This window comes from Dasypus novemcinctus, chromosome 31 (genome assembly GCF_030445035.2).
Source record: "Dasypus novemcinctus isolate mDasNov1 chromosome 31, mDasNov1.1.hap2, whole genome shotgun sequence".
Taxonomy (NCBI): Eukaryota; Metazoa; Chordata; class Mammalia; order Cingulata; family Dasypodidae; genus Dasypus; species Dasypus novemcinctus.
The window spans coordinates 29,571,277-29,594,893 of record NC_080703.1 but is presented as its reverse complement, the minus strand read 5'-3'; positions in this window follow the sequence as shown (position 1 = coordinate 29,594,893).

Sequence of the window (23,617 nt, the reverse complement as noted above, 5' to 3'; positions counted from 1 at the left end):
CACTGCTTTTATCGGGGTTCCCATTTTCTTCCTTCCAGACATCCCAGTTGTCATCACATCCCATACCCAGCTGTCCAATACCACCTACTGCTGCTCTTCCCAAAGATGTTCAAGGGCCCACCAGAAAAAGGACTTTGAAATGATCCGTTGTGACTCTACGCACAGGGCCAAGGCTCAGCCTTTTGTGAGGGGATCAAATGATTCTAGTTTTAAAATGATGGGGTCTAGCACAGCATTTTTGCTGGTAATAAATCCTCTTGAGGAAATTATAATGATGGGACCATTTAGATTACTTTTCCATTGCAAGACATCTTAAGAGAATAAACAAACTTCAAGGTTTTCCGGTAATTGACAAAATCAGTTTGCCATTCACTATGCTATTTAATTTTTCAATAGAAGTAGTGGCTAAAACTTGGTTAATTAGAGGGAATTATAAAGTCTTGAATTAAAGAAAAAAACTCTACTGATATACACATTACAAATTGCATTGTCTACTTTGCTTTTTAAGTTTATCTATCTTTGTCCTTAAAAGTGAAAATACCTGTATATGTAAGGAATTATCTATACAAAACTCCTGGTACAAACTGTGCCTTACAGAAACTATTACGTGAACAATCATTTCTTTCTTCCTTTATCCCTGTCAACCAAGTTTGAAACTTTAATCAGAAAGGACTCTTAGTTCCTTCCAGTCTCTTAGGTCCACTGCCTAGCCAATGCCATATCTTGTTGATTTTCCTTCCACATTTGAATCTGTCCTTTCTTTTCCGAGATCACCTTGCTCTTCACAAGGTCATTGCTATTACTTCCTAGTTGATCTGCCTATCAGCTTCCCTAGGTCAATTTATTCACTGTAACTCTGTGTGTGCCTCTTGTTTACCAAATTAAGTACAGATTCCCTTTTTGACATCTATGATTCTCCTAGATAATATGACCTAAGCCAACTTTTCACATTTTATCCCTTACTACCCCCCAAACAAATCCTGTGTCATAGAGAAATGAATATAGATGACTCCCTAAACACCCTTTGCTGCCTCTTCACCTTGTTCAGGATCTTCCTTTTAACTGGAATTTTTCAACCTCCCTTCCAATATCTAATACTGAAATTTGGTCCAATTACCCATCGCTACCTAACAAGTTACCTTAAAACTCGGTACAATACATTGACCGTTTACTCTATTTCAGTTTTCTAAGTCAAGAATGCAGGCACATGGCAGCAAATAGGGTTGCTAGGTGGTATTCAGCTGATGCTGAGGTTGCTTTGGAGGGTTCAAGATGACTTTACTCACATGCTTGGTTCTTTGGCAGGGACAGCTGAATCTCTGGACTCTCCTTGGTCCTTCTCCTACTTTATGTAGTCTAGATCCTCCCCACATAGTCTTGGCAGCAAAGCAGTTGGACTTCTACATGGCAATTCAGTATTCCTGGAGAACCCAGAAGAGACAGCCTGTCTTTGAAAAGGTTGGTCTGAAACTGGCATGGCATCTCTTCTGCAGCACTCTATTGATCAAAGTAGTCACAGGCCAGCCCAGAGTCAATTAGAGCAGGATGAAATAATTTGAGGCTGTATTGAATCTGCCATGAAAATCAAGACATATCTTGAAAGCCATGTGAGCTCAAATGAAGATCCCCTATAATCATGGTCTTTCCCAACTCTTCATAGCAACCACCACCAACATTGATGAAGTCTGCCTTATAAACTCCCAATATAATATGTCAACCCTGTCTTAAGATGCATATTATGAATTATAGCCACTTTGCATTCTTGCCTTATTGCCACCACTCATCCCAAGGCCTACCACTATCCCTTCTCATTCTACATAAATCTCGCAAACTTTAGCAAAGTCTTGGTATTTAATAGATGTGCAAAAATATGTTAATTGTATCAGTACATTCAGAAATGTTGTCTGTCTATACGATTTTGTGATTGTGGCTACCAACCTTGGTGCTTCCTTTGACTAATAAAGAAAATATGGTAGAATATGCCTGTGACCTGGTCAATTATTCTGAAAATATCAAAATTTAAATAAATCTTTATCACAAAAGGTCATAAACAAAATCCATGGAGAGGGGAGTAATTTGGAAAAATATTTGCAACATGTATAACTTGAGCATGGAATAGTGTACAGACTATACAAAAAAATCTCCTACAAATAAATCAGAAAAATGTAAATCACATGATAGGAAAATGGACAAAGGATATAAACAAGCCATTCCCATAAATAAAAATATAAATGACTTTTTAAAAAATCCTAAACCTCACTAGTTATCAGTGAATTGCAAATTGCAAAAAAAAAATAACATTCTTCACTCCCAGATTGATAAAAATTTTAAAAGCTTGACAATAGCAAGTGTCAGGGAATATATGAAGAAATGGGAACTGCTGGTGGAATTGAAGTTGGGACCAACAGTTTGGAGGGAAATTCAGCAGCATTTCTTGGAACAAACAAAACAAAAAACGCATACCCTTTATGACTCATTTTTTCTGCTTCTAACTACGCTTGTTCATGTGCAAAATGAGGCATTTTGATATTATCGAAATTATTGACAAGGTTACATATTCTAGTATGTAAATAGTTAGCACTTAAATAGAATACCTTGTTTACTAACCATAACCTACAAATTTTTATAGTTAGGTACCATTTTGAAAGCATTAATACAATCAACATATTGTGTACAATTATCGTATGTGAGGAGATTTGTTAAAAGTTACAAAAGTTATAAAACATTGTTCATAAGCATGAGGATAAAAAACAAACAAAACAGAAACAACCTAAAAGATCATCAATAAGGGGAGTGCTAAACAAAGTGTACTATAATCCCAGGTAAAAGAACGGGGAGGATTTATGTGCATTAATATGGACTGGTCTCCAGGACAAGTTGTTGAGTTAAAAAAAAGAATATGGTAAACATTATATACAGTGTGATCTATTTACATTAAACGAGTACATGCTAAAACAATGCAATAAATTGCTACGATTTTGTAAATAATATGTAAATGCTAGTAAGGTTTGGAAAGACTCTTAGAAAGATGCTAAGAGTGGTGACGTTGGGGGATGTTAAGGGTAGGGGCTAAAATTCAAAGCCCATCTGCAATATTTTCATCTTTATCAAGCCTATTTATTTGTGAAAAATAAAAATAATTTTTACGTTAATGGCAAAATTTTTTATTTCAAAACTTGTAAAGAGTTAGATTATTATTAATGACAAGAAAAATACCTACGTTATATTTTTAAGAGAATAAAACAAGCTTTAGGACAATGTGTAGGGGATAGCCTCATTTGGGTAAAATAAATGGAAGCATTTGTATCTAAGGGATTGACTAGAAGGTCATGAATTCAGTCAACAGAGAACAGTTTCCTAAGTTCACATGTGCATTGATTGGCATCTGTCATAAGAAATGAAGAAAATATGAAAATGCAATTATTCTTCTCTAAGGGTTAGGGGAAATGGCCTAAAATGGACACATTCCATTTCATTCTCATTAGTGGTTTGGAACTCTTCAGTCAAAGGGTTAAGAACTGAATAATTAGAAATAAATCTTAGTCAAGAATTTGATTCAGACCAAATTATAAAGCAAATGCTACAAAAGACTGTTCTAATTGTTCTAATTGCACAGCCACTTTTCTTATTAACATAGACACATGGAGAATAAGTGTATAAATCGACATTGTGACTGCCCCACCCCTTTGTGTCCCAAACAAAGAAAAGAAAAAGAAAAGTTTTTAAACAAAAAGCCGTCTGTTTTGATGCTATCAAATATGGTAGGAAGAGCCTCTTCCTTTAGTCATTTCCTGTTTGTCAGTTTTCTATCTAGGTGTCAGGTTTAAATTTGGAACATGCAATATGCAGTGAATTCATCTCAAGCAAAGCAAGAAAAAGAAACAAGCCTCAGATCACCTATTTGAAAAGAAAAATACAACTTAATGTATCAAGTAATGCTACTTTGTCTGATTATGAAGGCTATTGCGCTATAAATGGAGTTGATTTGCATAAGGTTATGCCAATGAGTTCCACAAATAAATATGACTAATTGCATATGAATTATTAGACTCTAATTTGAAGCTTGATTTTGGTAAATGCTGACGTCAAAAGATTATAAAGGAAAAGTGATGATGAAAAGTGATATATTCCAAATTGGGATAAACCAAAAGTGAAGCATCATGAGCAAAACAATGCTACAACCTCCAAGGACAATAATAAGAAATGGAAGAATTCTCCAACAGAAAACAAGAAATGGAAGTACACTGATTAATCATATCATTGCTAGAGGGAATCACTGATACCAAAATGCAGTTGCTTCTTAACAAATAAATAGAGAGAAAAAAGAGAGGGGAGTTCTCTTAGATCTTGCCAATGTCTTACCTTGAGAAGAGCAAAATACTAAGAGAATTATCACTGTGTGTTTGTGTGCCTGTCCAAACAGTAAGGAGGATAGCCATTTCTGGATTTTCCAGTACAATATTAATTCATGTATTTTTATTTGTGGTATAATTAGCCCAGCAAAATACACAAATCTTAAGTGTATAGCACAATTCATTTTTATTTATAGTATTCACCCATTTAACTGTCACCCACATCAAGATATAAAATATTTCCATCATTTCAAAAGATTTTCTCATGACCCTCTCCAGTCAGTTCCTCTCTCCACAATTCCAGTAGCCACTATTGCAGTCCTTGTCATCAAAATTTATATCCTTGGACTTAATACAAGTGGAATTATATGGAATAATATTAGTGGAATTATAAATGGACAATATGTAGTCCTTTGTATCTAGCATCTTTCATTTTTGAATACCATTTGCATTTTTTTCCATTTGGGGATCACCATGAATGAAGCTACTAGAAACATCTTTTAAAAGTCTTCCTGTAAGCATATGTATTCATTTCTCTTGGGTATATACTGGGGAGTGGAGTTGCTGAGTCATAGGTTGATTATATGCTTAACTTTATTAGAACCTGACAGCTTTCCAAATGAAGAACTTTATAGTGTATGTTTTTATATTAGTCCATTCATGACCCTATTTTCTGCCCTTGTCCTTGATTCTTCATTTTTCTTCCTCACCTCCAATTTATTTTACCTTACCATATATCATAAATGATTACATATTTAACTTTCGAGGTGTGAAAGATGACCAACAACTCAGTCATAGATCACTAATCCATATGTCATGGTATTCTAGTCATCTATTGCTAAACAGTAAACCCCTTCAAACTATTAGGTGTCTTAAAACAACAGCAATCATTTGTTTTGCTCACAAAACTGAAAACTGAGCAGGGCTCACTGGGGATAACTTCTCTCTATGCAGCAGATTCTCTTCAGCACCAGCTGGGTGGCTCAACTGAGGTTGGAGAGTTCCCTTCAAAGATGGCTCATTCACATAGTTGGCAGGTTGGTGCTGATTGTCAGAAGGGTGCTCAATGAAGCTGTCAGTCAGGGATCTTGACTTCTTTCCATGTGGGCGTTTCCATAAGTTTGCTTGGGCTTCCTCACATCATGGCAGATGGTTTCTAAGAATATTGTTCCAAAAGACAGAAAGTGGGAATTCAGATTTCTTATGGTCCAGGCCCAAAAATGACAAAGCATCATTTCCACTGTACTCCATTGATCAAAGCAGTTATCGACTCCCCAGATTCAAGGGAAGGGGCTCTGAATACCTACCTCTCCATGGGAGGAGTATCAATTAATTTTCAGTCATATTTAATCCATTTAGTATACCCTCTGCCAAAAAAACTTAAATTCCTTTCACATGCAAAATACACTTATCATCTGCCAAGTCCTCTCGGTTTCTCATCCCATTATGGCATCAGGCTCAGGGTTAAGGTACTGAATATTGCCACCTAAATCAGATCTAGCTGCATTTCCTCAGTTAAGGTTTCTTGTCAAGTACAATTTCCTTTGATATGTGAATTAAAGAGAAATGTTTTCTCAACCTGCAGTGGTGAGGCAGAGATTGGATGACCATAGTAGGTACAATATGTCATGACTGACACATTCTAACAGCTATGAATGAGTTACAGGACCTGGGAAGAAACCAGGAAGTATGGCTCATTGGACACCATCTTTGGAGACTGGATAACACACATGGTGCAAAAGTTGTATGTCACCTGAAGACTGACAAGCATTGCAATGTCACTGATCCTTATACAACCACTGGGTGCTTTTCTGATTCTCTCAATAAACCCAAGAATTCATAAATCATTTCTAGATTAAAATATTGGTAAATAAACAAATAAGCATGTTCTAATTTTTGGTATGATCTAAGATAGTGGCACTATTGATAGTAGTCTTCTCTGGGCAAATTATTTATTTTTCTGTATTTCATTTTCCTCATCTGTAAAATGGTGATAATACCAACATAATAAGGTTTTTGCAATAATTAAATTTAGATTATACAGTGTCTGGCACATAGTAAATATTTGATATAATAATATAAATACCATAATTAGTCTCTGTTTCTATAGGAATCTTATTGCAATGGAATTATTTATAACACACAATAAATAAACAGACATACACACACAGTTAGCACTGTAATGAATTAGCCCAAATGATTTTATTTATTGTTGAACCTCAGATATTTGTATAGTATTTGCATCTGATGAGCAGAAAGCTGAAAGAGCATTGATGCATATGAGCTTATTCTCAGTTTAGGGCAATACTCACTTGTATTTCTGCATCTCATGATGTCTTTGGTAGATCTTAAAGATTATCCTAAGGAATGTCCCCAAAGACAAGAATGAATGGAAGATGCATGTCATCCCTGGGGTCTTCTCTAACTTAGGCCACTCCAAAGAATGGGACAGGTCACCTACTTCATTCCCCAGGAATCATTCTATTTCAGAGTAAACTCTGAATTTGAGGAGACCCTTCAGAGTTATTGCATTTTTGTCCCCAAATTAGAAGGCCTCTAGACAAATAGACAATGTATGATTCCAATGAGTACATTTTTTAATGTAAAAAGCCATCCCTTACTTTTGGAGCTGATCGGAATCTTAAATCTCAAAATCTGCTCCAAGAAAAGATAGTTTAGTTTCCTGGAACCCAAACCCATCTCTCTTTCAACTCATTCGTGCTTCTCTCTTTGGTCTGCAGATGGGGAAGAAGTAGGGTTGGGTTAAGCCCATGAAGGTATGACACTCCCTTTCCTCAGGAGACAATGCCCAAGGAAGACGTGGTAGGTTGAGTCATGCCCCCAACAAAGTCATGTGTCACTTTGGCCCGGTTATGGTGTCTAGCGGTTTGGTCAAGCAAGCACTGGCCTGATTGTTACCATGAAGATATTTAGTGTATTTAAATCATTCATAAGGTGATTGCATCTATGGCTGGTTATAGCTACAATCAACAAAGGAGGTTGCCTTCAGCAACAAGAGGAATCTTCTCATCCCATCAGTTAGAAGTCTTGAAAGGATAACTGAGAAGTTCAGCAGTCTCCAAGAAGAGTTTATAACTCACTTTAGCCAGTCCACTTTCCCTGGGGAATTCAACATTATCTTTACAGGAGTTTCCAACTTGCACCCTGCCCTGCAGAATGTTCATGTAAGTCAATTCCTTTAATGGCTTAATATATATCCTGTCAGTCCTGTTTCTCTGGAGAACACTACCTAATACAACTTATTCAAATGGGATCTTCTAGTCCTAACCTTTGGCCCTGTGGTCTGGACTCATTTGTAAATAAGGTCTTCTCCATGATGGTGGGATGGCTGAGCTTTCTCAGGAGGTGTCTAGTTAACTTGGGCCTGCCAGGCAGGTCAGAATAAGCCTGAGAACTAAAGTACCCTAATTCTAAATGGGGCCATAGTGATAAATGATGGCCATCGTTATTGAAGGAATGGACAGGGTATGTAACTATCATGGAGTTAGGAATTCAGATTTAGGAAAAGTAACTAAATATGAATTGAACAGCCCATTTGCAATGGCACAAAATAGTTTCTTAGCCAGTCGATGGATTAGAAACATTGGAATGTTACACCTTTTGTCCAACTACTTGTTTATCATCTCATTCTCCTACTACCCAAAACCCTAATGGGTTAGCATTTGCTTGCCTGGTGTCATACACAAATCAAAAAAGAGCAATCTGGGCTACGTGTGTATACTGGCAAACACTGAAAGGGTCAGTTTGCCTGAGTATGCACACGGACTCTGAATCATAAATGAATTTCATTTTGCCCAGGAAAATGCTTTCACTCACAAATCACATTAATAGAAAGAAGAAAACCTATGAGATGGAAGAAACATTTTCTGGATGAAAGAGTAAGTAAATTTTAGTTCATTTTCAGTATTTGGCATACATCATAAAGAGGATTATTAGGATATTAACAACCAATTAATGTAGGACATATTTTTCACTGTTGGACAAAGCTAATACTTTTCCTCTGTGTGCCCTTTCCTGTCCCTTATAAAGGGTAGGCTCATTGGATTCAACACTAACCTTAACGCTGTATGATCTCAATTTGATCCTTAATTTAAATACTTCTGCAAACACTCTCCTCCCAAAATAGGTCATGTTCTGAGGTTCTAGGTAGACATGAATTGGGGGGGTGGGGGGGCACTATTCAAAGCACTATAGGTGGTAAACCAGATGATAAATAAACAGATGTCATCATTAGGGTAAGGGAATAGCAGGAAAATCGAAAACCAGCTGAAGAACTTATTATTTTGAGTTGCTCAGAAGGCTCAATAGATTTAATTAACCTTTCAGAGGACAAGTCTAAAGTTTCTGGCTTTGTACAATTGAAGTTCCAGCAATTTTTTCACTTCCAATAAAGGATTTTTGTGCCATTTTCTAATCCCATGAAAGACTGACATTTGTAAAATGCCTCCCCTTCATTCACTCATTTATCCCTGAAGATAGGCACCATCCACTCACGAAACAAATCTTGTTACTCACAAGAGATCAAATGTTTCATGAAATAAAATTAAAAGTGTAAATGCGGTTAACATTTTGAAGGTATATAATTGAAAGTACTCCTTGAACTTATGTGACCAAGTTTTTTTTTTCCTCCATTTTTTGAAATCACACCTGTGTTAAGACATGCACTCTCTTCCTCTATCTGGTAAGCACAAGGTGTGGGAACTTGTGCAATAGATAATTAATCTCTATTGCTATCTATAGTTTCATAGTTAACACTGTCTTAGCAGAAGTGTGAAAACACATTCACACCTTTGAAAATGGATGATTAACTAATCAAATGACAATATGAATGTTAGACGGAATTACAGAAATGACTGCAAGGCAGAGCTATTTGTGATTATAACTTTCTATTTAATTTTTAAGGGTGGATTGTTTAGGGTAATCTGTGTTCCCCAAACAAACCAAACAGAATCTCAACTTTTTAATCGCGTGACTCCTCGAAAAAGAAGGAAGAAATTTTCAGACTCTCCCCTAATTCCCATTTTCTAATACAAGAGGTTAAAGAGGAGAGGATCAAGTATAGTTCAAGACTACAGTCAGGGAGAAGCCAAGAAAGGAAAATCACGTTTGCATGAATAGTCAGTTATTTTTTCTCTCTGGATTTTGTCAATTTCATTTAAAAGACAGACTAATCTGAATTGATGATTGACAATTCAGGCTGTCACAGTAAATTTTCTTTTGATAGTAGATAATAAAATCCAAACTGGGGGATAGTCCCCTATCTTCAGTATTTTGTTTAAGTTTGTCTGCTTTCTCTTTAACGTTTATGTGTGCAAAGGTAGCGGTACTATTAGAGGAATGTAGTTCTAATGACTGGAGCTTTAAAACCAATATTCAATGTACATTATACTACAAGCCTTTAGAATAGAAATACGTATCCATGTTTACATTATAAAAGCCAAAGTGTATATTTGTGGCACATATCATTTATTGCCTTACAGTGTAGTATCTTACGAACATCTTAACTTCCTTATAATACCTGAAATCTGGCTACATATCTGACTTGTTCCTTTACCCCCAATTAGCACTAATTTATACTATATTGGCTCTGATAATTGTCTATTTAATAAACACTAAATAGTAAATGATGAGGCAAAAGTTGCTACGAAGTTTGCAATTCCATGGAAAACCTTGATTATTTAAGGTAGAAAAAAAAGCATGGTCTTTTAAATCATAAATTAGTACACATGTTACTTTGTTACAAGGAAAATTAAAATTCTATAGACTAGCAAAAGTTTATTAGCACCAAAATAATATGCTGTCAACTGTTCAACCTTTGAGTTCTACTGCCCCATCTTGAATTAGCATTTTGATGACAGTATAGCCACATAACTTTTCTCCCACTCCAAGCTGGCTTCTGCTCCAATTCAACACTGAAGCCACCCTGGTCATAGCCTTTACCAACTTTTTTCATCTTGACTTTTCCTTCTGTCATCCTTCTTGGGAGATGTCATTCACTCCCATGGATTCAACTTCTATGCATATATTCTCATGCCTGCCAAGTTTAAATGCCTAGCCCAAATCTCTTTTCTCATTGTCAGGCCCATAAACATGTATAAATGTATGTATGTACACACAGACATGCGTACATATTTGGGGCACCACTCCTCTCCACCAAGGCTAATCTTTCTCTGTTTCCCTCTCTTAGTGACTGGGCAGCCATTCATTCAATTCCAGAAGTAGAAACTGAGTGTCACCCTTCACTCTTGCCTCTCCCACATCCGCACAGCTAACCATATCTTATTCATTCTATCTCCCCAATATTTCTCAGATTCATCCATGTCTATACATCCCCACTGCTCTACCCTAGCCTGACCATCCATTGTCTCATCTCCTGTATCGCAACAGCTTATAGCTTTTTTTTTTCCTCCAGTCTTCCCCTTGTATTCATTCTCACATTGTATTCAAAGTGACTGTACTAACATAGAGGTCTTTAGACTTTTTCTTATGAACTCCCCATAGAAATTTTGAAAAATATTTGTATCCTCATACTCATTTTAAGTTGACATTAAATTCTTTCACTATAAGTTTAATTACAAAGACTGGACTCTTCAGCATAATATAAAAACTAATAAAAAAAAAAGCAGTTGGTGTTCTCTTTTGAATGCATCCAATAGAATCTAAATAATAATGTTTGCTATCTGTTACCATGCTCTTACAAAATACATGAACAAACTCTTCTCTAACAGTTGGTAATTTTACAATTTTTCTTGATCTTGTATGTCCATTATGCTTCTCCACAGAATTTTATCATAACAGAATATTTTTTAGACTTTTATTGATTATTCTATTGCACTGCAGGAAAAGCATATACATAAACTGAAATTTTTTATTATTTTCTGTGACCATAGGGCCCTAAGTATTAAATAATTTCTTTCATATTGAGTTACTATTATACTTACCATTAGAATATAAGTGATGAAAACAACATAAAAATATTACACATGTAGAAAAAAATAATTATTAAACCTAAAAAGTAAAATTTTATAAGAAAAGCATCTCTTAATGAGATGGATATCATTTTTTCTATTAGCCCTTGTGTCTGTAGACAAGCATTATTTATTTCTAGAATGAGGCAGCATTCCGCATAAATTTTATACCCATATTTTGTTCTTCTAGATATACTTTTTGAGAAGCCTTGTTTCCTTAAATAAGTAGATGAACCAAGAAGGAATTTTATTATAACAATGACAATCAATTCAGTAAACTCCTCTCAAGTAATATGCCAAAAATCATATGATATATTTTTAAAATTATTTTACAATGATCAGTTGACAACTTGATTAGATCTTCCATAAATCTTATGAAATATATAAACTATTAGACACTCTCTACCTTGTGACAAGATCCTTTACCAATCAGCATTTTTTACTTGCTCTATGTCTAAGAAGTATACCAAAATATACTTAGCAAAATTCATCAGATAATTAATTTTACTTGTCACTCTTTCATTTAGAGGCACCCTTAATTACAGATGCTAAAATTAGTCAAAATCAATTAAATATATGTATATATATTTATGCACACAGAGAAATTTCACATGTTAAGATATTTCCTGTTATCTGTGAGGAAAAAAAGACCTACATATTTGTGCCAAAGTTCAGTTTTCTAGGTCATCTCATGATGCTGTAAAAAGTGTGACAGGAAGAGAAAAAAAGATGGGCACTGGAGAATTATTATATAGAGATTGATACTAATGTCATTTCATGATGGAAACAAATACAGAATTACAGCAGCATGACCCACATTTGAAACAGTGGAGTTAATCTTAATCAACTGCTGCAAGTTTTAAGTTCAGGTCTTTAGATGAATCTACTTTGTGAAAGTTAATGGCTAACAGGAGAGAAAATATTGCCATGTATTAATTATCACTATTCAGGATATTATTTAGGGTAGAATCCACAACTTATTTCTCTTAAGTTATTCTTACTGTAATAAATACTTGGTAGGAATGAATAGATGTGTAAATGACGTTAAGTGGCAGAAAGCAGGAGACATGATTCAAATAAAAAGCTGATAGAAGATCACAGTATTTAATAATCTCTAGAAAAAAGTAATGAAAGTATTTCTTCCCAATCTGAATAAAAACATAAAGCACAAAGTTACCTTTGTTATGTGTTCCTTTTACTGAAGTTGTAAAACATGTTGAAAATAAGTCAAGTATTTTCCACTTCTTTCTCCTTAAAGTCTAGCAAATGATGAAGCTGAAATGCAGACAAATGACAGAACTCTGGGCTCTTTCTCATTACTGAGGAGAATGAAAATGTCCAGAGGGCAAGCTGTGTTGCAGATGCTTATTTCCTAACATGCTTTTAACAACCTTGAGTGTTCCAATTCTAAAACAGACAATACAGGAAATGTTGTTTGAGTTGTTACTTGTAAGAAATAAGGTGCTGTGTCATCAATGTTTTTTACCAAAACTCTCTTACTTTGGCCTCACCAAACTCTCTTCAGGAGGATTGCATTCTTTCATGGATGAAAAGGACAAAGTTGTTAAGAAAAAATTATCATTACTCCTGCATTCTCAATATGCAACAGGGCTGAAATCAAAATATCCTGATGCCATCCATTTCTGATATCACTTTCTGTGCTTAACAGAAATATTCTTAAAACAAGGAAAGTGCTCAAGTCCTACATGTACATGTATTGTATCTCAATAAGAGGAGTCTTCACCTCTACAATTCTATATTTTAAATTGTCCAGTTATTTGGTACCTTTGGACAACTCACCAAAGCAAGATTAGGAACAAGGGAGTAATCTTTCCTAAGGAGGGAGAAGAGCAATTTTGAAAGGGTAAGAGGGAAAGGAAAATCACACGATGCTTTGGCCACAAGTGTGTGCTCTAAGAAGGAGTACATAAGGAAGTTGAGGAACTTAAAATTGAACATTTAAACTGTTCGTGCCTTTGACTCGAGTTCAGTGGTGAGCCTAACCCAGTTTGAAGTCTTTTGTTCTAAAACATCACTTATGTCACTTCACTGCTTAACCTTGTGCAGCCCCCTTGGCTTTTAGGATCAAGGCTGATCATTAACCTTACCAATAAAGCCCTGAGTCAACCTCTGTCAATGTGTGCAATCTCATTTCTTAATTTTATACTTAACATCATCCCAGCGGACTTCTTTAGGTTTTTCAAACACTCAAGGCTTTCTTTTCTTCTGAGTCTTTGCACATGTTTACATGTTTTCCACAGTCTGGAATAATCAATGAGATGCACACAAATTTCCAAAATCAAATTAATGAGTTGAAAGACAATATGGCTAAAGATGAAGGACATCAAAAAGGCACTGAGTGAGCACAAAGAAGAATTTTAAAACCTGAAGAGAAAAGTAACAGACCTCATGTGAATAAAAGACAGGACAGGTGAGATCAAAAACACATTAGTGGCATAAAACAGCAGACTCAAAAGGATAGAAGAATAAGTGATACAGAAGACAGAACAGCTGACCTTGAAGACAGAAAAGAACAGAGAAAGGAAAGAAAGGAAAAAAACTGAGCAAGGGCCCAGGGAGTTGAATGACAACACAAAATGCAACAACAGCTGTGTCATGGGAGTTCCAAAAAAAGAACAGAAGGGAAAAGAGACAGAAAGAGTATTTGAGGAAATAATGGCTGAAAATTGCCCAACACTCATGAAAGTAATGAACTTAGATGGCCAAGAAACTCAGCATACTCCAATCAGAATAAATGTGAATAGACATATTCCAAGACACATACTACTCACAATGTCAAACATCAAAGATAAAGAGAAAATTCTGAGAGCAGCAAGGGAGAAGCAAACCATCACATAAAGGCAAGAAGACAGTGATGTGATACAATTAGGATTAGAACTACAGGTGTTGGAGAGGATGTGGAGAATTAGGAACACTAATTCACTGTTGGTGGGAATGTAGAATGATACAGCCACTGTGGAAGACTGTTTGGCAGTCCCTAAAGAATTTGAATATAGATTTGCCATGTGACCTGGCAAGACCACTACAAGGTATATACCCAGAAGAATTGAGCACAGTGACATGAACAAACTTGTCACTGATGTTAGTAGCAGCATTATACATAATTGCGAAAAGATGGAAGCAACCCAGGTATCCATCAATTGACGAATGGACAAACAAACTGGTATATACACACAATGGAATATTCTGCAACTGTAAGAAGAAATGAAGTCATATGACAACATGGATGAGCCTGGAGGACATTATGTTGAGTGAAACAAACCAGACACAAAAGGACAAATACTGTATGATTGCACTACAATGAATCTCATGGAGTTGATAGCTTGAATATGGATTACCAGAAAATAGACTGGGCAGAGGGAATGAAAAACTGAGGGTTAACTTGTGCAGAATTGGTAAAAGGATGTACTTTAATATTTGGAAATGAATAGAAAAGGTGAAAGGACAAGAAAATCTTTGTAACCAGCAGTATTATTACGTAAGTATAACAGTGGTTTAAAGAGAAAGTCTAAGGTCACATATATTATGAAAAGGAAAGCTAAAAAATATAACATCAGACTGTATAGCAAAGTGAAAACACATGTGATGTATCATAATGGGTAAAATTGCAGAGATAAGACCATTTTTCTTTAAAATATATTAATATATATCAATATTACAAGATGTGGGGAAGCAGATGTAGCTCAGTGGTTGAGCACCTGCTTCCCATGTACAAATTCCAGGCTTCAATCCCCAGTACCTCCTAAACAACACAATAATGAAGCCACAAGATGTGAATATCAGACAAAAAAAGCCACATTATGCTAAGTGAAAGAAACTAGACACAAAGAACTATATACTGGATGTTTCTTTTATATAAAATGCAAATATAAATCAATTTATAAAGAAGAAATAAGGTTAATGGTTATGTAGGGCTGGGGAAGGATAGAGGTATGGAGAGGTGACTGCTAAGTGATATGGAATTTTTCTTTTTGGGGTAATGAAATTGTTCTAAAACTTTTTTGTGGTGATGAATGCACAACAATGGGATTATACTAAAAGCCATTGATTATACATTTTGGATAGATCACATGGTATGTGAATATATCTCAATAAAACCGCTTAAAATTAATAAATAAATGTGCAAGAATATCAGAAATAGCAGCTATATACAGCAGAAGAAGCATAGAGTGATTGAGAGGTGAGGAATTTTCTTCTTTGTTTGACTTTTGTTTATTATTACTGTATCAATAAAATTGATCTGTTAAAAAGAAGGAAATATGGGGAAGGGAGGAATAGAAAGATAGAGGGAGTAGGCAACAGTGTTGGATGCCACAGAGAGGCTGACAATGAGTTCTGAGAAAAGGCCTTCAGTTTCAGAATGAGTTCATGGAAGCAATACTTTGAATTATTTCCTTTTTGTCTCATCTCTTGACAACAAACCTACTCTTAGTGAGTGCTTTCTCTTTTGTACAGTAGAAAACACATATTCCCCAAGGTATGGAGCTTCTCTGTCCCTTTTCATTTTCCTTTCTAGGGACACCACATAGTGCCTGGTAGGGTTTCCAATATTCCTCTTGGTACTACTCTAGGAACAACTCACTTTCCTTGACCAATAAGTATGACCAGTTCTCATTTCTTAAGAGTAAGTTCATGGGTGTCTGTATTAGTCAGGGTTCTCTAGGGAAACAGAACAGACATGAGATATCTGTAAATAGTATGAGATTTTATAACATTGTCTCACTTGACCACAGAGATACACAAGTTCAAATTCCATAGGGCAGGCTGCAAGCCAGGGACTTGGATGAAAGTCTTTGATGAGTTCTCTGGGAGATGCTGACTATCTGAAATAGAGACGGTAATTCTCTCTCTGAATGCTAAAATCAGTTCTCCTTTTAAGGTCTGCAATTGATTGGATGAGATGCCACTCATTTCTGAGGGCAATTTCCTCAGTTGATTTTAGATGTAGCCAGGCATCTAGGCAATCAACTCACTGATGATTAAAGTCCATGAAATGCCTTGCATTACGATTAGTCCAGTGCTTGCTTGAACAAACAACTGGGCACCATTACCTGGCTAAATTAAAAAATTAACCTAACCAGTAACAGTGCCTTAAGATATTTCTGGATTCATAGCTTACTAAAGTACTACTATAAAACATCTAACATCAGGGATTGTGGGAGGATGGCAATGGACTAGGAGGCAGAGCTGGATGCTCTCATAAAAACCAGAAAGAGCTAAAAGCTGCCCAAAGAACCTCCTTTGAGAGTCAATAGACCAGGACAGTGCTACACAACTCCCAGGGGGGTGAGGGACAGAAAGATGAAGAAGCAAATATGACAAACATGAGTTAAAAAGCCCCCATGGCAGCCAGGAAGGGCTCCTGTCCTCCATCCCCAAAACATTAAGCAGGGGCAAAACCCCTGACTCACTGCAGCTGGCTGAGAGGGGAGCAGAAATCTTCCTCCCTGTTAGCTATTTCAAGGGAAAAGGAAGGGGAGGCCAGCAGAGCCCACTTCAAATCTTGGATCTGGAAATTCAAGGCAGGTACACAGGAGGGCCAAAACTGAAACACCTTGAGGGAACAGTGTGCTGACTAGCACCATCTGCTGGCTGGTTTGGAAATTGCATGGACAAAAATTTCGTATTCTCTATATCCAACCCATGGGAGAAAATCTGCACCCCATTAGTAAGTACCATGACCAATTTTGAAAACTTAAACTGGGAAATTTTAAAGACTGAGAATAAGTTGAACTAAGTATCAAAGAAGAGCTGTGAAAAATAAACAATAGGCAAGAGAAGAGAGAAATTAGCCATCAGAGTAAATTCACCAGCGTATTCAGATGCCTAGACATCAGCAAAAAATTACAAGCCATACTAGGAAACAGGAAGAGCCATGTTAGCCAAACAAACCAAATCCCCTGAAGAGATACAGAATTTAATACAATTAATCAGTGATAATCATAAAAACTTTTCTAAATCACTTCAAAGAACTTAAAGAAAAAGTGACTAAAGAAATAAAGGATATTAAGAAGACACTGGGAGAGCATAAAGAACAATTTGAAAGCCTGCAAAGAAAATTAACAGAGCTTATGAATGAAAGACAAGATGGATGAGATTAAAAATACACTAGAGGCACATAAGAGCAGATCTGAGTTGCTTGAAGACAGAATTAGTGATTTTGAAGATAGAATATCTGAACTGGAAATGACAGGAGAGAAGAGAATGGAAAAAATGGAACAGAGTCTCAGGAAATTGAATGACAATGTGAAATGCACAAACATTTGCATTATTTGCATCCCAGAAGGAGAAGAGAATGGAAAAGAGAAGGAAAGAATATTTGAGGAAATAATGATCGAAAACTCTCCAACCCTTATGAAGGACATAAATATCAATATCCAAGAAGGACAATGCAGCCCAAACAGAATAAATCCAAATAGACCCAGCCTGAGACAACTACTATTCAGAATTACAACTACCAGAGATAAAGAGAGGATACTGAAAGCAGCAAGAGAAAAGCAAAGTATCATATACAAGGGAAACTCAATAAGATTAAGTACCAAACTCTCATCAGAAACCATGGTGTAGAGAAGAAAAAGTTATGATGTATTCAAAGTAATAAAGAGAAAAAGTGCCAGCCAAGAATTCTGAATCTGACAAACCTGTCCTTCAAAAATGAGGTTGAGTTCAAAGTCTTCACACACAAAAAAAACCTGAGAGAGTACATTACCAAAAGACCAGATTTGCAAGAGATACTAAAAGGGGTACTGCAGTCTTAAAGGAAAAAACAAGGGTGAGAGATTTGGAGAAGAGATAAGAAACAAAGATTATTAGGAAGGGTAAACTAAAGTATAAGAAGACAGACAATAGAACAATATGAAAACAGAGAGCCAAAGGATGAAATGGATGAAGTAAGTAATGCCTTTACAGTATACTGAATGTTAATGGATTGAACTCCCCAATCAAAAGACACAGACTGATAGAATGGATAAAAAAATATGATCTGTCTATATGTTGTCTACAAGAGACCCACCTCAGATGTAAAGACACAACCAGGTTAAAAGTGAAAGGTTGGAAAAAGTCATTCCATGCAAATGGTAACCAAAAAAGAGCTGGAGTAGACCAGATATATGTAAAATAACAACATTTTAGTATGTGAACAATAATTACTCAGTGCAACTGGCAAATTGTTCCCATGATTAGTATTCTGTACTTTCTTTCATACAAAATAAACACTTGTTTTTAATTTGGGAAGAGTGGAGGAGATATATATTTTTGGATATTTCTTTTTTCTTTAACCCTTTCTTATTCATACTCTTTAATTAAAATAATCTATCTGGATCAATAATAATTTAACATGACTACTATAGAACAAGATTTTGAGTTTTTCTGCCTCATAAAATTATGAGTTGGCAAATTCTTAACTGTTGTAATTCATTCCAATAAGATGTGAAGAATTCCCAAACAGGAGTTTGATTATCTAGAAAGAATTATGACCTAAATGGAAATTAACTAGCTAAACAATAATTTATTTCATTCTCAGAGATTATTATGCATAATATTTAGAGCTATAATATAAAAATTAGAATTATGTTATAATATCTATTATATTTGAATTATTAATTACATTTATAAACGTTTGTTGCTATGCTATTTTTTATAATTTATTATATTAAATCTAACCTGGCCTTGCACTCTTGTTTAAAATTTGTAATTTCTTTCAATCTATTTTTTCTATTTTTCTATTTTCTATTTATTTTACAATTTTACCTAAAGGACTTTCTAACAGCTAAAACAAAAAGCCATTGACTATACACTTTGGATAGATCATATAGTATGTGACTATATCTCAATAAAACTGCTTCATAAACAAATAAATAATTGTGTAAGAATTAGCCAGAAATAGCAGCTATGGACAGCAGTGGAAAAAGAGAGATTGAGAGAGGAGGAATGTTCTTGTTTGTTTGTCTGTTTTTTGTTTATTATTATTATTGAAATAATGAAAATGCTTTAACAATGATTGAAGTGATGGATGCACAACTATGTGATTTATACCAAGTACCATTGATTGTACACTTTGGATAAATTGTATGCTTTATTAATACATATCAATAAATTGATTTGTTTAAAAAATTTAAAATGTATTTAAAAAGCCCATCTAATGTCAATAGACCACCAATTCTGTGCTACACACTAGCTTGTGTTTTCATAATTATTTCCTTATCTGACAACAATACTGCATTATGGGATGTTATTACGCCCATTTTTTTGGTGTAATAGCCCAATATTTTTTTTCCCCTACCTTTTAAATAAAATAAAGTTTATTTCCCCATGCCTTTTAAAGCTAAGAAGATGGCCCACATTTGGACTAAGAGGTCCAAGAATCAGAATTAGAAGAGCATTTCAAAACTAGAAAATAATGTTTATCAGGCCATATTTACCTACTCTTCTGGGCTGTTACCAGTAATTATTTCAAATTATGAATTATTGGGAATTTCATCTAGCAGAGATAGTGCTGAGCCCCTTATATGAACAAGCAATATCATGATATCTGAGAGTAAGAAATTTTTTTTTAAGATTTATTTTTTATTTATTTGTCTCCTCTCCCCACCCACACAAGTTGTCTGCTGTGTCCATTTGCTGTGTGTTCTTCCATGTCCGCTTGTATTCTTGTCAGTGGCACTGGGAATCTGTGTCTCTTTTGGTTGCATCATCTTGCTGCATCAGCTCTCCATGTGTGCAGCACCACTCCTGGGCAGGCTGCACTTTTTTCATGCAGGGTGGCTCTCCTTATGGGGTGCACTCCTTGCGCGTGGGGCTCCCCTACACGAGGGGCACCGCTGTGTGGCAGGGCACTCCTTGAGTGCATGAGCACTGTGCATGGGCCAGCTCACCACACGGGTCAGGAGACCCTGAGTTTGAACCCTGGACCTCCATGTGGTAGGTGGACACTCTATCAGTTGCGCCAAATCCGCTTCCAAGGAATGTTTTTCTAAATCAATTTATTTGGTTTAGAATGCACTTGGGTTTAAATGCACTTGGGTGTATTTAAAACTTCAAATTTTAAACTTGATATAATGGTTTAGCTATTCTCTGTTCTCTCTTGTATCTAGTTCATCAGAAATTGACAGATTCTTCTTTTTTGTATTTATTCTGTTTAGCTTATGGGGGAAGACATATAACCATTTATACTTATACTCAACCTACTAAGTAAAAATAATCTACAGATCCAAGACAGTTTATTTCACACTGAAAGTAAACAGGGCATACAAATTTCATGGTGAATAATTTCTATAATTGGAGTACTACACATAAATTTAAATCATAATTAATGAAGAGTTGGGTTATTCATCTCTTCTGAAAATCCAGTTTATCCTGCGCTTTCATTGATAAGTTCGATAAATTGAAAAGGCTGTGATTAGCAATATTTCACAGATGGTTCATGATTGAAACATTATTTCTTCCTGTCCTACACAAACTTTTTTCTTCTTTTATAACTTCAGGGATACTGAAACGTAAATACATTGAAACAGAAGTGCAGTACCTGATGTCATATCCTTTGTTCCATGCATGCCTTCAGCTGAAAAGCCACTAGATGAATGAATTGAAAAATGGTGGAAAGTGGCAGTGCTATTCTGTTAGGAAGTGAAAGCCAGGGAGGTAGAAAAGCTTGTCTAAACCTGGAGAAACAAACACGTAAGCCAGAGGAAAGGCTCAAGGGCACAGACTAGAGCAGGGGTTCTTAACCTTTTTTGTTCCATGGACCACTTTGTCACTCAGGGGAAAACCAGACCCCTTACTAAGTCCACAATATACTGTGTAATATTTAATAAATAAATCACCCCTGCATCAACACATCCCCACCAGAATAATGTTTTGGTTTTTGTTTTATTTCAGTTCAAGCTCATGGACCCCTTGTTAGGAACCCCTGGACTGGGGAATGGTCAGCAAAGCGGGGAATCGGGATCAGCTACATAAGAACTACTGAGTAAGGGAAGCAGTGGGCAGTACCTGAAAGGAGTTGAAATGCTTCCTGGTAGGGTCTTTGGTACGATCCTAATGGACTGAAAGGAACCTTGTAAGATGTCAGGGAAATGTTCTTCTTAGGAGGGTAGAAGGAACTTGGGGAAAAAGTTATATACCCCCAAATTTGTTATCATATAGCTTGTGACTTTGAGCTACTTTACAAAATACAGCTTCAGTTTCTTCATCTGTAAAATGAGGCAGTTGAAGTACTCCTCAAATGAATAGGTGAAGATTAAGAAACCACTCTTGGTAGATTAAGCAGAAAGGCATTAATACAGGGAGTTTAGGTGCTTTGAGAAATTAGAAGGACAGAAGACTTATGCGAATGACCCCCAGAATAAGACCCCTGAATTGGCCCACCAGGGGAGCTGCCACCTTAGCTACGGTCAGCAAGTTGAGGTATCGACTACTGGCTCTAGGATCACACTGACTCAGCTACCAACCATCACAGCAGGGGGATTGCCCTCAGCCCTGCCTTCCAGTAGCCATGAAGTTAGGGGTAAGGCACTGAGACCTCTGCTACCAATCCTACAGGAAAAGGAAATGCTTCCGTGACTATGCTTGCCAACAGAAAGAGCAGAAGAAATAGACCTATGGCATTATTTCTCTCATACCTTCCAAAATGACAAGGGTGACTGCCTGGTGGAGGCCACGTCTCAAGCAGAATGTGAGCTGTGAGAGTCTGGAAAATGTACTCTGTAGCTTTCCAAACTTAAGCACGCGTGAGGTGTACTATGAGGGGCTAAGATCGAGTTACGTTGGCCAATCTCTTTATCTGCCCCACTAATATTCCCTTCGATGTCTAATATTCTATGTTTCAAAGACTAGTCTAATGGCAGGGTTAATGTCATGATTCTACACGAATGGGGAATGTACTACTACAGCTAATCAGAATCAGAGTTTTGTAAAGGGTTACTGTATCTCATACATGCTGCAAATCTTTTCAAAGATAATTAAATTAGATGGACTTTAAAATAAGCATAGATTCACCCACCATATAGCAAGCAGCTATTCTTGCTAGGCACTGTGTGAATCATAAGAAATGTATGTAAGACATGGCCCCTGCACTGCCAAACGCCAGAGTCTAGTGAGGGAGAAAGCTGGAAAATAATTTTTAAAAAGCATTAATATAAGACAGACACATGAACACAGTGTGTGGACGTGTCGTCAAAACACCCTGAGAGAGACAGGAAGGCTGCACTGAGGACAGATGTGAGAGCTGGGTAGGAAATAGACTTTTCCAGACAAAAAGGTCAGGTTTTCCAAGAATGGTGAAAATCTCCATGCGGATGGAGTAGAAGATATATTGGGGTTGCATGGGTTGTTGGAAATGCAAAATCTTGGGCCTCCACTGAACTCTGGGGAGGAGGTGGGGCCCAGCAATCTCTTAACAAGCCTTCCAAATGATTCTGATGCACAATGAAGTTTGAGAACCACTGCTATTGGGAAACGTGAGCCCACAGGTGTAGTTGAGCAAGGGAGTGACAAGATTCTATTCTCAGGGTGAGAACTGGCCAAAGAATGGAGGATGGACTAGACTAACGACTGGCTGTGGCTATTGCAAAATACAAGAGAGGAGAAAGTATAACATCTTTAATGGGAAAATATGGATCAGAATTTGACAGGGTGGTTAAGAAGATGCTTCATGGTCTGGCAGTAAATTGGAGTCTGCAAATTAGGAGAATACCAAATAACTCTCTTCTTTATTCCACATCTTTAAATGATGAAGTACTGCTGTCTATTTTTAAAGTTCCTTACATCTTGCGTTGTAACATTTTTCTGTTCTTCTCTTATTTCTTACAGACATGGACATAAACAGAAATATAAGTTCAATGACAGGAGTGCAAGAGGCCATGGAGAGCCCTGTAGTACTACCTGGGGACATCCCTAAATCTTTGTGTCTTTATAACAAACCCTGAAAATCTACCATTGTGGAAAGAGCATGGCCTCTGGAAGAAAAAAGCTGGATTTATTTATTTATTTATTGGTAGGAATTGTATGCTTTATTAATATGTATCAATTAAATTAATTTAAAATAAATAATTAGACAAATAGTAACAGTCTACAGAAAAGTTAGTTCTTTGAAAAGATTGATGAATAGACTGAATTTAAATCCCAGCCCTGTTATTTGTTAGTTGAATGTTTGTGCCTCTGCTTTCTTCATTGTAAAATATAGACAATGAGGATCATATTACTTCCGAGAATCATTTATTTATTCAACCATTATTTTTGGAGTGTTTTGTATGTGCC